Below are 9,871 nucleotides of genomic sequence, written 5' to 3'. Positions count from 1 at the left end.
TCTCCTTGGGCTTCAGTGGTGAGGTTGACTCGGGTAGGATCCGGAGCTACATGGTTGGGGTAGCGATGATGGCCATCACGGGGTGTAGTGGCTACAGTCCCGTTGGAGAAAATCCCCAAGATACGATGGAGCTCTTTTGAGGAGACGAACGCATTTCTCAAGTCAGCAATAGGGATATATCTCAAGAGTTCGATCGGTCTTCCGAACAACACTACTGGGTTGTTGGCATCAGGTGCAGCTTCATTTCTCCTCGGGGCCTGGTGTGCAAGCACTTGTCGGGCCACAATTAGGTCGAGGGTGACGTGATCGCAGAGTGCCTCTTGTGCTCTTAGGTAGCGCACAAGATGCAACAGTGTAAGGTTTGCCTCATGGTCTCCGCTGGCGATCTAGGTCGGTCTGGTTATTGACCCGGCTAAGATAGACTTAGCCAATGATCAGCCAGGCTCTGATATCAAAATTGTGAGGGTCGGTTTTCCGGTATACAAAACTCCCAACAAATTACCCTCATGCTCACCAGCGCCAGGATTACTGTTAACTAGTGGACACTTCCTTGATACATAATTTCCAAGCAATTACATAGTTTGGAGTACAAGACCATGATGGTCCATGGAGTACAACAAAGATTTCTAGTGGCTGATGGCAGTAGCACCTCGTGGAACTCCAACATCTATGGGACTCGATCCCCACAGGAAGAGTTGACGTGGAAAATTCCTATCTCGCGAAGCTGCTATCTTCAATGCCTAGGTTGCAGGGTTGTCGTCATATTGTTCCTCTTCAAATACGCAAGCTAGCCAAGACAATAGCCAGGGATAAGCTAGTGAGTACATTTGAATGTACTCGCAAACATCATGAAAACAAGCGTAATACAACAAGTGAATTGCTTGCACTCATATTCATAATGCCTTAAGACTAATTCATAAATGTGAGTATGCATATAGTTTATCCATAGTGGGAGTAAATAAATAATCAAGGAAATTAAAATGGAAATTGAACATCGGGCGGTAGTACTCTCAAGGATTCCAAGAAAATAGAATGTGCCAATCGGGTGTCTCAGGCGATGCCTCGAAAGGAAAATGCAGAACATGCCTCAATCGGACGTTTGAGCGACGCCACATGAAGGGATTATATGAGAGATAAATTCATGTGTGCCACAGTCAGATGTCTGGAGTGACACCGAAAAAGGGTTTATAAGAAAAATAATAAAATGAATTGCCACACTCAAGCGTCTCGGGCGACACCGCATAAAGGGCTTATAAAAATATATAATAATATGAATTCCCATAGTCGAGCGTGTGAAGCAACACCGCATAAAGGCCTTATATTGAAAATAATCGCATGAGTATCGAGGTGGCATAATTTTCCCAAGGTTACTCAACAATTCATATAAAAAGGTTGTTAGTCCATAACAAAATTGATAATAAAGATCATCCGTCATGATTTGTGATCAACACCATGGTTTAATTAATTTCTTATGAAGACCGACACTTAACCTATCCCAGACTGTAGTCCTTAACCGTGGACATGACTATTCGAATAGATGGTATACTCTGCACACGGTGTACTCCTTAACCACGAGTAACCGATTTCTTTAGTCAACCTGAGACGTGGATTAATTTCGATTACGGTCTTTGAGTTGAAAACATACCTGACCCGCACACACCAGCTTAACTTCCCAATGCTTGTAATCGCCCACAAAAATCGTTAGGTAAAACTCTAAGTGGGAGACCACAGTTTTGATTAGCATGTGATAGATATTTATAACGCGCGCAAACAGGGGCGCTACCTCCTCGGTTTAACCAGAAAACCATGTCCACGGACCAAGTGACATGGGCTACAAGAGGCCATCTTTCACTATTGCCTCTCTATATGGTGTGTGCAAACAAAGGGGTTGACAACCTACTAAACCGTACCCTATCTGTGGCAAGGAAAGTGATAGTATGTAACAAGTATGGGGATTACTGAAACAAGACTCGATCTACGATCTGACTCAGAAAGTTTATGTTTTCCCTGCATGATTAATACAACATATTTACCTTGTTGTACCTGACAAAGTGACCACCTACCATGCCCCAACATGCCTTTACTAATCATCCTCATCACAACGAGATATCAGTTCCACAATTCTGTCTTCGCGAGACAAAAACCTTCCTCGGAAATTTATCCGAACTAGCATAGGCAACTATCGCGTGGGGTAGTAACTACTATCACATGTATCTCATGTTTTAACAGAAAATGATTTCCATCAATGCATTCATGGATGAGAATTTCCATATGCAAAGATGTTATTTCACTTAACATAGTCATGAATTCATTTAACATAGAAAACAAACACTCAACTTATATCATATCAGTGTTCGACATGCTTGCCTTGAGTGTGTCAAAATGTTGGATGCACTCCAAAACTTTGAAAAATTGATCTTCCCTCCATTTTCCTATTTTCAAAATATTCAAATCGACACACAATTTAAAAATAGTGCAAAAAGTTGTTTGGAACTTTCTCATTTTAAATAAAATCCATAAAGAAAATGTTTCGGCTCAAGTGCGCTATCGATAACTAAAGGCGTACTTACAGGAGTACGTTTCCTTCGAGAGGGCATCACCGGTGGCAAAAGTTGGCTCACCAAAAGATGGGACCCACCTGTCGGATTTGTCTCCCTCCTCTCACGCTCCTCGGGAGAAATAGGGGGGCCGCCCCGGCGATGATTGTCGGTGCTAGGGGGTGCCATTTCCGACGCTCGACACAAGGGTTATCAGGAGGATGGTCCCAATCCGATGGAGTTAGAGGGGAGCGCCGAGGAGCTCGAGGTCGAGCAGGACCTTAACCATGGCGGAGGGAGCTACGTGAGGCATGGGGCTTCGTCCATGGTTCGCTCCTGAAAGCAATTGATAGGTGGAAGGGGCTCGCGATGATTGGGAAAGTCTACTAGCTAAGAAACTTCTAGGTAGGAGCTTGTGGGTGCGACGAATTTAACAGGGAGGTTGCGGTGGCCATTTCCATCGGAGGCGAGGGATGCGACTCCTCTGGGTGGAACGACTGCCCTAGGGAGCTTCCAGGTGAGTGAAGAGTGGTGATGATGGACTGAGAGAACTCGAAGGACCCTTACATAAGCGAACGATGACGGTTCCCCTAGCTTTCATGGATAAGCACGACGATGTGGTCATTCATGGTGGCCGGGGGGTCAGTGAGAGATTAGATGTGGCCAGGGCGTGGTCGGTGCGGTTAGGCGAGGTTAATGCCATCCGAATCATCCACATAGAGGAGCTGGTTGGCCCAGAGTGCTCGGGCGGCACCGACCATGGCTAATAGCGGCGCCGGCCATAAATGGCGAACAGTGGCGGTGGCAGAGGCCGGCGGGGCCGTCAGGGGTTTGGTCACAGCTATGGATAAATTCACGTGGTGTTTCTTTGCCTAGGCATTAGATTAAAAAGTTTTTTTTAGTTTCTAGGTAAAGATACATAAGAGACTTTTTCTTAATTCCTTGTTCGGTTCTTTTAGAATTAAAGGGGTTTGGAAGGGATTGTGAGGGATTAAATCCCCTACAAGTCAAATTCCACCTCAATCCCCTCCAATCATCTTCAATCCCCTTTTTGATGGGATAAACCGAACAAGCCCTAAGAGACTATAAAAAGACTCTATTGAAGGGACTTTTTTCTTTAGTCCCTCAGACTAAAAAAAGTCTAGAATGTGGAAAAGAAACACTACCTCAGTGAGATGGAGGGCTCGAGAATCAGCAACGCGCCTCGAACGGCAGCTTGCCCGCTACTGTGGCCACAACGCGGCGCCGGATGATGTCTGGGAGGCCCTTGCGGATGGGAGGGGCGTCGATGGGGTTCCAATGTGTCGCTGCTAACAAAGGTGGATCAGGACGAGCGGGAGGAGCGATCGGTGGAAGAAGCGGCTCGGACGCTTGCATGTGCAAAACGCGCGCTCTGGCTGCGCCCAGAGCACGTGCACCAGGTGCTCGATCAAATGCCAGATCACGGTAAGCTAGTCCAATAGAGCTAGGTTTTGGTAGGATGGTTATATGCGTTCTTATAGGAGTCTAGGGCATGCTGTTTTGGCCAGGGAAACTGGTTCCTAATGCAAGCTTATGAGCTTGCCAATTTCTCTGATGCACATAATGAGCTCGACAAAATGTTAGGGTTACATACGGAATTTTTTTATGATCAAATTTGTAGGATGATGCCTCCTTAGATGATATAGATGGTGCTGGAGCTGGTTTGGCAAACTAAGAACATTGTTGGTGCAATCTTTGTAGAAATACAATTCTAAACACCAACTTGAGGGAGCCCTTAGGTGTACTTCCAAGATGAAATTGGGTTGGTCTCCTCGATTTAAGGGTTTGGTAGGAGGGACTACAAGTAGGAAAAATCCCAGAGTCATTTGAGCAAGAGAAATTAGGGTTGCAGTTCAAAACACCAAACTAGACCAGAAACGAAAAGAGGAGGGTTTGCTCAAACTTTTCGAAAGACCAAGTTGGGTTTTTTTTGCAAAAAAATGGATTTGTAGGCATCACATAACATCTCCAAATTTTTGTGGAATTTTAGATTAAATATTTAAAATGGTTGTAGTGCAAGAGAGGTCTTTGAAATAATGAAAAAACCATATAAAAGAATCTATTTGGGGCGATTTTATTATAAAAATAATTCCCATTGAATTTGCAAGATGAAATATTTTTTCTTAATAAAACACTCAAATCCCATAATATTTTCCAGCAGTTTCTACTCGGAGGGAAGAATTTTAGAAAATAGAGTAGAGAGAAGGTTCTCAAATCAAGAGAGGATCAAGTAAAAATTAAAAATTAACATTCATGGAAAAATTTAAATTAATAAAACCTGGTTAAATTTTTGGGGTGTTACAATTACTCCTCTTACATCGATGTCTCTCCTCGATCTTAAAAATTGCATTCACACAAAACTTAATAGAACCCGTGACATAAGTTACATAAGTTAGTACACATAGAAATAAATCACGAGTTCATGTAATTTCAAGACAAGTTGCATAATTATTTTCAAACAATAGCTATTGTATACTATTATTTTCACAGTTTATATCCCCGAGTATAATCCATAAAACTCTAGAACAAGTCAATAACAAAAACAGGAAAACAATTAGTCAATAAGAGAACATTCTATAATCGTCTAATTATAAAATGAAACATTAGGACGTAACAAACAATTTATGAGTCAATAATGTCTAAAATTCTAGGAGTTGATCATGTTTCAATACAAAGTAAAAAATTCAAACACCAACGGTAAAAGTTTTTATTTGTGCATAGAACCTAACAAGCATGCAATTCCAATGTCCGGGTGGCTAAACTTAACACGAAATTCAAAGCAAAGATACAAACACAATCATGTTATATATATATATATATATATATATATATATATATATATATATATATATATATATGACGACCGTTTGGAGCACCTAGGTGCCCAGGCTCCTTACCTCGTGACCATCGGATCTAGACTTATGCATGCAGATAGTAATGGTGTGAGTATATTTAGCATCTTCCATATATGCTTTATGAAAGTAAATGATAAGTACCAATAACTTTCTGATTTAGGTGTCTTAATAACATGCGTTGAATAGGAAAGTAATTAATGCAGTTTTTTTTTAATTTATTTCATTGTATGAAGAATGGAAACTCCGATCAAGTATATACATATAACGTTATTATTTTTACGGGGTATGTGTGTGTGCAGTACTCATGCATATTGTATTTACGCATGTACTAATTTCTTAGGTATAGCACATGCGAGTATACTGGAAAGTAATTTCTTCTTAATTTATTTCATTGTATGAAAAATGGAAACTCCGATAGAGTATATACATACAACGTTTGTATTTTTATGGGATACACATGTGCAATACACATGCATATTATATATATGCACGTACTAATTTCTTTGGTATATACCTACCTTCGGTATATTTTCGACCAATACATCACATGTGAGTATATTGATTTTGGGATATATCACACGTGATTATATTGATTTTGGATATATAATTTCCGAGTATGTCTCATTTCAATTATATTCGTCGGGTATATCCTTTTGGGTATGTCTACTATCATTTACGGGTATGACTCGAACGAGTATACATGTATATACATACCTAAAAGTAAAAAAAAGTGATACATATAAAGGATATATTTAGATATATACATACATGCAGACACGCCATACACTTGAGAATATGTACATATTTTTGTTAGGTATAATATGCACTAACTGGTATCACGGTCTATGTGTATATATCGAGTACATGTACATATGTACGTATCCAAGTATGAATGTTCATACTATTTTTGTTTCTGAAAGCAATTATTGACAAATTAATATACTAGTACATGCAAATAAAATATGGAAAGTCATTATTTTGTTTATTAAACGTCATGCACTAATGGATATGACTTGCCATAACGAGCCTAGGTGCCCAGGCTCCTAGATGCCCCAAACATTTTACCTAGGATGACTGTTTGGGGCACCTAGGTGCGTGGGCACCTTGTCTATAAACCGTCGAATTACGTTGAGATGTGTGTACTTATATTAGTATTAGAATGTTTTATTAGAAAAGAATTATTGCTTGATAGGGACATTTAATGGCCATATTATAATGGAAAGAGAAAATGAACAATTAATAGTCACATGCACGGTACATGTACGTTTCTACACATAATATAATTCAGATTTTATTGATGTGTTATACCCTATTATTGAGAAACGTATGTCACATGGTACTATATTCATTTCACAGTTTTGAAAAAGAAAAGTTTGTACGTAGAACATCTCAGGTATATATACATAGCCCAAAAAAGAGTATGTCATTATTAGGTATGTCATCATTAAAAATATATTATTATGGATTTGTCTTCAAGGCATATATATGCACTAGGAATTGAGTTTGTGCGTACAATATCTCAGGTATGTGTGCATACCTTATATCTTAAGTATATGTAAATTATACAATTTTGGGTATATATATCTAGTATAATTTATAGGTATGTCTCAAAAGAATATGCATGCATTAAAAATAGTGTATCGTGTTTGATATGTACGGTCCCAACTATATCAGTTTTGTTTATATCTACAAAGTATAGGTATATTAAAACATAGGGTACGTACACACCTAAAAGTTGTGTGTGGGTATTGGCATGCAATGTGCGTTCCTAAAACTAAAATAAATCATGTGTGGGAATATGTACGGAAGAAGACATCATGTGTGGGTATTATCATACATCATTTTTTTTCAAAGTAAAACAATAATTAGGATCACATTTATATTATTTGGCCACCTTAATTTTTATAGAAATACTAGGCATTAGAAAGTGTGACCCAGCCTTATTTTTTAAAAATAGTAAATTTGGCCACCTTATTTTTTAATACTTTGAAAAAAATGAATAACCATGTCCTAATTATACATGCAAACCTTTTAAACGTCATTTCATATTATTTGGTCGTATCTAATACGTTAAAAAATCAAAGCATACGTACATACCCTCTTTGTTTGGAAATGGATCATTGTTAGGAAACCAATAGTATATTTGTTTTTTTGGAAACAATCAATGACCTTTAGTGGCTGTAGTGAATGCAAACAAAATTTGGAAAGTCATTTTATCCTAGATGGTACATCATGCACTATCAATATGAGTTGCCATATAATGGGCCTAGGTGCCTCAAACATTTTACTTATATATATATATATATATATATATATATATATATATATATATATATATATATATATATATATATATATATATATATAACTATTTGGTTGCCCGTCAATAAACGTTTTTCTATAATTCTTTTTAGCTAAAGTGATCATGTTTTATCATAATTCAAGTCCTCGATATAGCAACGTGATTTCTTAGGAGGAGTTCCTCCAGTCTTGTTAATCATAACAATCCTAGTTATCTAATTCAAAATTTTAATGGTGTAAATAGTCTCTATTTTTATCTTCCTAAAATAGGATGCACATTTATTACATTAAATCTCCCCTTTATTTACTAGGTAAAGCATCATAATCGGGTTTAGGAACCTTAGTAAAGCATAATAACCTACTTAGGGAAACATTGGTGATCCGCTGGTCGGGTGAAGATTGCGCCAAACTCATACTCGTTGTTCGATCAAACCCGATCGAACAGAGAACACACGACGCAACCTACGTGATGCTTTTGCACGCGTACCTTGTTGCCCCACGTGCATGGACACATGGAAACATGCGACGATGGTGGGTACAGATAAGAACGCAGTGTGTGCCTTCTCGTTCATCTTATCTCCTTCACCTCTCCAACCCACTCACTATCTTTCTCATTTCCGGTGGTCGCCCCTGAAGTTTTGTTGTCGTGCTCGAACCCAATCGCATTTTTGTTGTGGTGTCGTTCGCCCCGCCGGTCACCACCCACTATTTTGGTTGTCGCGTTCGGCCCCAACCTTTTCTTACACCATGGCACGGGGTCCATAGCCATGGCCATGCTCCTCCCCTCCTTCCCCGCCATGGCGTCGGGGAAGCTTTAACGATGGACGATGGGGACGCACATCGCCTGAGATGTCGTGAACAAGTATGAGATGTTCGAGCCAGCTCAGCCTCAAGCTACAACCAGCTCGGTCAGAGCGGCATGTGATAACCCACAAGTATATGAGATCAATCGTACTCTTTTCGATGAGTAAGAGTGTCGAACCCAACATGTAGCAGAAGGAAATGACAAGTGGTTTTAGCAAGGTATCTTCTGCAAGTGATGTTAGTAACAATCATAGATAATTTTATAGCAAGATAATTCATGACAAGTGACAAGTAACAATTGTAAAATAAGTGCAGCAAGGTGGCACAATAATTATTGTAGCAAAGGACAAGCCGAAAAGTTATCTTATATAAAGCAAAGTGTTCTCGAGGACACATGGAAATTGTCGTCTAGTCACGTTGATCATGTTTAGTCGATTCACATTCGTTACTTTAATAACTTGATATGTGGGTGGACCGGTGATTGGGTGTTGTTCTTGCTTGAACAAACTACTCATTTATGATTACCCCCTCTCGCAAGAATCCGCAACTATGAAAGAAGAATTAAGTTAAATCTAACCATAGGATGAAACATGTGGATCCAAATCAGCCCCATACAAAATAATGCATAAATTAGTTTTTTAAGATTCTGTCACCCTAGCAACCCATCATCTACTTATTACTCCATAATGCCTTCCCTTAGGCACGAGTATGGTGAACTATCATGTAGTCAACGTTCACATGACACCACTAAAGAAAGCAACAACATACACATCATTAAAATATCGAATGAATATCAACATCACATGATTACTTGTAACAAGACTTATCACATGTCCTCAAGAATGAAAGTAACTATTCACAAAGCGTATTCATGTTCAAGACCAGAGGAGTATTGAATATCATTAAGGATATGAACATATAATCTTCCGCCAAATAAACCAACTAGCGTCAACTACAAGATGTAATCAACACTACTAGCAACCTACAAGTAACAATCTGAAGTTTTGGGACAAAGTTTGAATACAAGAGATGAACTAGGGTTTGCTCATGCCCCAGGTCTGCCTCAAGACAATGGCGCTTCATATAGCAGAAGATGGACATCATAGGCCGCCTGTGGGACCCACAAGGCATCAGGGCATGCCCTAGGGGGTGGCGCACCCCGTTGCCCCATGGGAAACTAGTAGGTCCCCTATGTTACTTCTTTGCTCCAATAATTCTCATATATTCCACAAAAACTCTCCGTGAAGTTTAAGGTCATTTTGAGTCCAGAAAAATTCCAACCTTTTCCATAGCCTTTTAGGTCCAGAATTCGGGATTGCGGTGATTTCCCTCTTTGTATAATCCTTGTAAATG

The 9,871-nt window shown here is 39.4% G+C and overlaps 1 long non-coding RNA gene across 1 annotated transcript; it reads right to left on the bottom strand.

The window, feature by feature from the left end:
- Window positions 1–525: 525 nt before the first annotated feature.
- LOC123413069 lies at window positions 526–3,098 on the bottom strand. Its single transcript, XR_006613670.1, has 2 exons — window positions 2,571–3,098; window positions 526–787 (listed from the first exon to the last, which is right to left on the bottom strand). It is a non-coding gene; the product is annotated as an uncharacterized LOC123413069 (long non-coding RNA).
- Window positions 3,099–9,871: the final 6,773 nt, after the last annotated feature.

The sequence above is a fragment of the Hordeum vulgare genome, chromosome 7H, assembly GCF_904849725.1.
Source record: "Hordeum vulgare subsp. vulgare chromosome 7H, MorexV3_pseudomolecules_assembly, whole genome shotgun sequence".
NCBI classification, from domain to species: Eukaryota; Viridiplantae; Streptophyta; class Magnoliopsida; order Poales; family Poaceae; genus Hordeum; species Hordeum vulgare.
The sequence above is the reverse complement of the archived record's forward strand: the minus strand, read 5'-3'. Positions and strand labels throughout refer to the sequence as shown.